This window comes from Sphaeramia orbicularis, chromosome 19, assembly GCF_902148855.1.
Source record: "Sphaeramia orbicularis chromosome 19, fSphaOr1.1, whole genome shotgun sequence".
NCBI classification, from domain to species: Eukaryota; Metazoa; Chordata; class Actinopteri; order Kurtiformes; family Apogonidae; genus Sphaeramia; species Sphaeramia orbicularis.
This window is the reverse complement of record NC_043975.1, coordinates 11,222,998-11,229,623: the sequence shown is the minus strand read 5'-3', so window position 1 is coordinate 11,229,623 and position 6,626 is coordinate 11,222,998. Positions and strand designations below refer to the sequence as shown.

The window sequence follows — 6,626 nt, the reverse complement described above, 5'->3', positions numbered from 1 at the left end:
AGATAGAACCCTTTCAGTTGTTATATGCACAGTTGAACCGAGCTGTTTTCATTGTCTGAGTCGACATTGTCAGGTATTAAATATAATGCACAATATTAATGCTCTCAAGAGCCATTGTACTGCATAATACTTTAAGTGCAGATTTTTGCTGATTATCCTTACAAACATACATTGAATAGGTTTTGAATGCATAACAGAGTATTTTCATGTATGTTTTCATTCAGAAAAAACATGCTGCATTAAGAGTGACACATCAGGGTGAACGGCCAAACCTGATTATTTCTCTGCTCTTTGTGTTCTCTGATTGTTATATTGCACCATTAGACAGTCAGTGCAGGAATCCCACATATTTCCAGTCATAAGGTATGCTTGTGTTTTATAATGCATCCAGAGTAGTGTAATGCAGGTGTTGTTTGCATGGCTGTGTGGCAGATGAAAAATTCTGATTGTAATGCTTGAAGAAAACAGGTGACGTCTATGTTTCACTGCAACACTGGCCCAGCTGAGCTGAGCCTGCAGAGATCTTTACACTTTAAAGGGACATACAGTAACAGAAAAACATATTTATGCTTATGAAAGTGTATGACAAAGGTGCACAGTTTGACCCATGCATGCCTAGACTAGCCCCTGTACATTTCTATAACCCTGGGGTCTGCTATTCATCACTTCCCCAGCCCCCCTTTTCCTCCTCCTGTTTGTCTTTCTTCTCTGCTGGCATGTTACCAGGCAAAATACAGCGCAGATGGCGTGCCTCTCTTTGATTGGCTGCCTAGAGGGGCGGAGGCGTGGCTTCCGTGGGGCCTATATAAACATTGTTGCGAGACAAACCGCAGAGCTGTTCAGCTGTTGACTAGAGGAGGAAGTAAAGGGGGGTCAAGTTCAGTAGATAGTTTTTGGAGACAATAACCAACAAAACAACTACCTTAAACACCCATGAAGAACGTGAACATCCACGCTTAATAGAAAAAACATGTAAGTACTCCTTTATTCTTCGTAAATTTTCTTGTTTTATACTGAAAATGAATAGTTTAAAAGCTACTAGCTAGCTAAGATAAAAGAATTGACTTATGCAGCTGATATTTTCTGTTTGCAACTTCATATTTATATTCATCCTTTAATTTTTTTTGTCAGATGCTTGTTTCTTGTCTAAATGTTGATTATTGTAGATGTTGATAGGTCTTAAGTTTGTCCGAGGTTGCTTATCTTCTTGTTTCCTCATTAACAGTTGTCCACAGAAGCAGCTGATAGACTGATTATTGCAAGAGTACAGCCATGCCTACTTTGTCTGCACACACTGATATTGCCAGCTTGCCTGCTTCTCCAGTGGACAGCAGTCCCAGGAGGCTGTCCTGGGGCAAACTGGTGCAAAGACTGGCAGATTTCAGCAATAGTATGGACTCCAACAGTGGCAGCAGGAGTGATCTGTCAGACTCAGGTAAACAATAGCAAGGTTTTAACCCTAAATTCTGCTAATTGGATTTTGCTTCTCCTTATGCATTGTTGCATATATTTAACTGATGTGTTTCCAACAGGGATCTGACGTCTCTAGTGACCTGTCGGCCTTCAACGAGGACCTGTTTTATGATCCAAGGGAGGAGACCATACTGAAAGAAGTAGTCGACCTCATCGCACGAAGCCTGAGGGAAGCGAAGACTCAGACTGCGCCTTAAGATGCACCAAACTGCTCATCCCCCGAGAAACTTCTGGAAGCACATCGGCCAAGAGTCCTTCATCCTGGCAGCTAGTGCACCCTGCGGGTTACGTGGGCTCATGATCGACCTCTGCGTGGAGCAGGGGGACGTCTGTGAGAACATGGCCGAGCTCTCTGTGGACCCCTACCTTGTACCTACCTTTCAGCTGACACTGGTGTTGAGGCTGGAGTCCAGTGGGCTTTGGCCTAAAATCCAAGGACTTTTATAGCACTAAATCTGCTTCCCACTCCCGTAGTGAGGCAAGCAATTAAACTGAGCACTGGCTTTCCGTGTTATAAGAAAAAACTGTACTGTTCTGAAGATTTGCTCATTGAAGAATGTTAAGATATGCAAACGCACTTGGCCTATGGCCCATAATACTTATTATCTGTTTTAAAGTGTCCAATTAAGCTCACAACAGGGCCTTATGATATTACCATTATTGTTTTTTTTATCATATGTGTACGTATGATGCCTTCTGAAGTGTACAGGATAGACTTAGATATGATATATCCTGTTTGTTCACGGTGTAATGGAGCAGTTTAAGGTACGAGGATGGTATGTTTGTTAAATAGCATTTGAAAGAAAAGTACGTACCTCAGTTTCTATGGAAACCATACACTGGCAGCTAGCTATATTGTAACAGTCATACAAATCATTTTCTTTTACTTAAGCAATTAATTGAATTGTACACCCGTTGAACCATTAGGGACCTTAGTGACGGCTTGAAATTAAGAGCAATGGCCGACCGACTGCTTGCATCATCCAGTGTTTGTGCAAGCTGCAGGCTTCAAGTCAAACGTAACTTTATTCTGTATCTGGTAGATCTGTCCTGTATTTATTTATTTGATATTCAAATACTCATAACATTGCACTTTTTGTACTTTCATGATTGCAAATAATTATTTTTTTAATCAGTTGAACCTCTAAGTGTGTGGCTTTTTTTTTTCCCTATCAGTGAAACAGAACTAAATGATCGTTCTTTACTTTATAATGAAGTCTACGGCTTCGGTACAAATCTGCTACACATAAATCAATCACAAAATAGGAAGTATAGGTCATTCAGTATCTAAAAAACACAACAGGAACTTGTATGTAGTTACCACGCAGTTATATATATATATATATATATATATACTACTTCTGTTTGTCATCTTAGTCACGTAAAGAGCATGTGGTTAAAACTTTGGTGGGGGACAGATACACTTCCATAGAAAAAAAGGTGTGAAAATACAGTATTACAAATTAAACCAGTGACAAATAATGTGTTGAGGCCTATTTCTGCAGGCTGAACCTTATGATAGTAAATTATATATAATGTAATAGTAACAAATGAAGAATAAGGTGGCATATTAAGCAGTATAAATACTAATGGGACATGATATGACAACTTTATCAGTCCAAAAGTTCCCAAATTCACCATATTTTAAAGATTTTAAGACGCTTTCTCCACGGTACTTACTGGCCAAAAGACATATGACACTCCTATTTTGCCAGTTTTGTTGAAATTTAAGCAGTTTTAAGCCAGTGAGTGACCTGGAATGGAACAAGGTAAACTGCCAGAGGTTAAAAAAAGTTTAAGTTACCAAGAATGTGAGAGTTACAAAAAAAAAAAAGCGGAACAACTAATGTTGTAACTCAGTTTTGCTGCAGTGATGGAAGGAAATGAAGCTATCACATCATTTCATTTCCTTACGGCAGAACATTCACAAGCACAATTAGTTTTACCTCCAAGTGTGCTGCGGTCGTGTCAGTTACAGGATTTTGGCTTGTGTATACTGTCGAACTGGTTTGACTTTCCCAGGACGCTGGACATGAAACGGTTACATTATTAATGATAGAAGGATTACCTGTGTTTTTTCCTGCTGAGACAAGCCAAAATGTCCACTAAGTGATAAACATCTGCGCCTACAGTTCCAAGTTTTATTGATTAAATCCTGCATTTGCATAAAAATGGCATCAAAAGACTAGTTAAATCATTATTTTTGACAGTATTTCACTGCAAAAAGTAGTGTTCATTTGCGCTTGAAGGTTTTGGCAGTGACACAAGTTGATTCATTTCCCACTAAAATTGTCTGAACCTTATAAAATGCTTATAACTGTTCTTCAATGTACTTCAGAAATGTGGGGAAAAAAATCTAAAATAACTGAAGCAGCAATACTAGTGAAAACAACATTTGTTTCAGCAAAAACATTAATAAAAATATTAAAATTGTATTATCTAGAGGTAAACACAAGTAATAAAGGAGACAGGCTATTTTAATCCTTAAAAGTGTTGGTCTTTCTTAAAGATAAATTGAAAGTGAGGGAGGTAAAGTTTAAAAGAAAAAAGAGCAAGAAATAATACAAAATTTACATAAGTGGACAGTTGCAATTACTCTCTGGAAGATAAATAAAATGGTAGCAAATGAGGCACATTTGAATTTATAAAGCAAACTCAAACAATTAACTGATTTTTAGAAGAAATGCTGATTATTTTGAAGAAGTAAACTGTTCTGCAGGCATAACTTTTCCAAAAGTAAAATATCTGTGGCAGATTGAAAGAACTGACTCACTAAAAAACAAAAAAGGGTGAAAAATTTTGACAAACTGGCTCATAAGTAACTGAAACTCAAACAATTAATCAAATTTTAGAAGAAATCTTAGTTATTTTCAGGATTCCTACACATTTTCCCAGACTCTAATTTCCAGACTTCAAGATACATTTTTGTTTTTGAAAGTCTAAAAAAATAGAGCATCAAAAAAAAAAAAAAAAAAAAAAAAAGATTGTCTATGTGGCAGATTCAGGTATTAAAAAAAGGTGTAAAGTTTGACAAACTTGCACATGTGAAATTCAATTTTCAATTCAATTTTATTTGTGTAGCCCAATATCACAACAAGGTTATCTCAAAGGGCTTTACAGAGTCAGTTGGATGTAAACAACAGTCAAATAAATAGCAAGAAGATGAGTAGCGTCCTGGGCATCCCCTGTCCTTAGACCCTCCTTCTCGGCAAGGAAAAACTCAAAACCCAGTGGGAAAAGGGAGAAACCTCGGGGAGAACCACAGTGAAGGAGAGATCCACTCCCATGGACGGACAGGCTAGAGATGCACCAGGACTGATGGACGTCCATTTGCAGATGTAGTTCTAGTCTGCAAGGATGCAGTAGGGAAAACAAACTCAAGTTTTTTAATATATTTTTAGGAGACATCCTTATTATTCTCAGGGTTCTTAGACATTTTCAACACTTTTCCAGACTCAAATGTCTAGGCTTTTTTTTTTGTACATTTTTGCTCTGATAAGTTTAAAACAGATGAAGTAATAAAGAAAATCCCCAAAGTAAATAGTTGTCTATATGGCAGATTGAGAGCACTGTGTCCAGGAGATTAAAAAAAAAAAAAAAGGTGGCAAGTTTAAAAAACTAGCACATTAGAAAGACAAAAGTTAAATCATTAATTTTCAGAGGAGATGCTGATTATTCTCAGGGTTTCTACACATTTTTAGACTTTTCCAGACTCAGATTTCAAGTCTTCAATGTGCATTTTTGTTCTCAGACGTATAAAAGACAAAGACAGAAATCCCAAAAGTAAAATGTCGTCTATGAGACAGATTCAGATATTAAAAAAAGGTGTAAAGTTCAACAAACTTGCACATGTGAAAAACAAACTCAAGTCATTAATTTTTTAGAAGAAATCCTTATTATTCTCAGGGTTCTCAGACATTTTCAGCATTTTTCCAGACTCAAATATCTAGCCTTTTTGGTAACATTTTTGCTGTGAAAAGTATAAAACAGATGAAGTAATAAAGAAATCCCCAAAGTAAATAGTTGTCTATATGGCAGATTAAGAGCACTCACTCTAGGAGATTGAAAAAAAAAAAAAGTGGGAAATTTAACAAAGTGGCACATTACAAATTCAGAAGTTAAATCATTCGGCGATTTTCAGAAGATATGCTTATTATTCTCAGGGTTAGACATTTTCAATAATTTTCCAGACTCAAATGTCTAGCCTTTTTGCTGATTTTTGCTCTGAAAAGTATAAAACAGATGAAGTCTATGTGGCAGATTGAGAGCATTGACTTTCTAAAAGATAAAAAAAGAAAAGAAAAAGCAGAAAATTTAAAAAACCAGCCCATTTCAAAGTCAAAAGTTAAATTAGTTGATTTTCAGTAGAGATGCTTATTCTCAGGGTTAGACATTTTACCACTCTCCCAGACTTAAATGTCTAGCTTTTTTGCAGATTTTTGCTCTGAAAAGTATAATACAAATTAAGTCCATGAGGCAGATTGAGAGCATTGACTCTTTTAAAGATAAAAAAAGAGAAGAAAAAGCAGAAAATGTAAAAAACCAGCACATTTCAAAGTCAAAAGTTAAATCATTAGTCGATTTTCAGTAGAGATGCTCATTATTCTCAGGGTTTTTACACTTTTCCAGACTCAGATTTCACGACTTCAATGCACATTTTAGTTCTCAGAAGTATAAAAGACAAAGACAGAAATCCCAAAAGTAAAACATGGTCTGTGTGGCAGATTGAAACCTGAAAGAACAGTGTCACTATCCCCCAAAAACAGCTGAGTAAAGTCATCCTGAAATAATGTGAGTCTGCACTTCACATTCTGCACGTCCCCTTCGCTGTGAACGTGCGCAGAGCCATGTTTCCAACCTCAGTCAGCTGGTCGCCAACATTTTTACACACTGAATGTGCTGATGAGATTTTTTCTGCACTGAGTGATGAGTCACACACAACAGCAGTTTGAGCATTCGTTTTTATTTTCTTCCAGGAGTAAAAACGTGGTGGAAAAAAAGTGAGCGAGATCTTTATTGTTTCTCCAGTGTCATAGTCGAGTTTTTTTTTTAAATAAATAAATAGAAATAATTTAACATAAATAGCATACTATAATATACAGGATGTGACATGGTAGATTGCTTTGACAGATGATGTTAATAGAGACATTACA

At 36.6% G+C, this 6,626-nt stretch overlaps 1 pseudogene; it reads left to right on the top strand.

Annotated features, from left to right (window-relative positions):
• The first annotated feature begins 837 nt into the window (after positions 1–837).
• LOC115410186 (DNA damage-inducible transcript 4 protein-like) lies at positions 838–2,041 on the top strand (annotated as a pseudogene).
• The last annotated feature ends 4,585 nt before the right edge of the window (positions 2,042–6,626 follow it).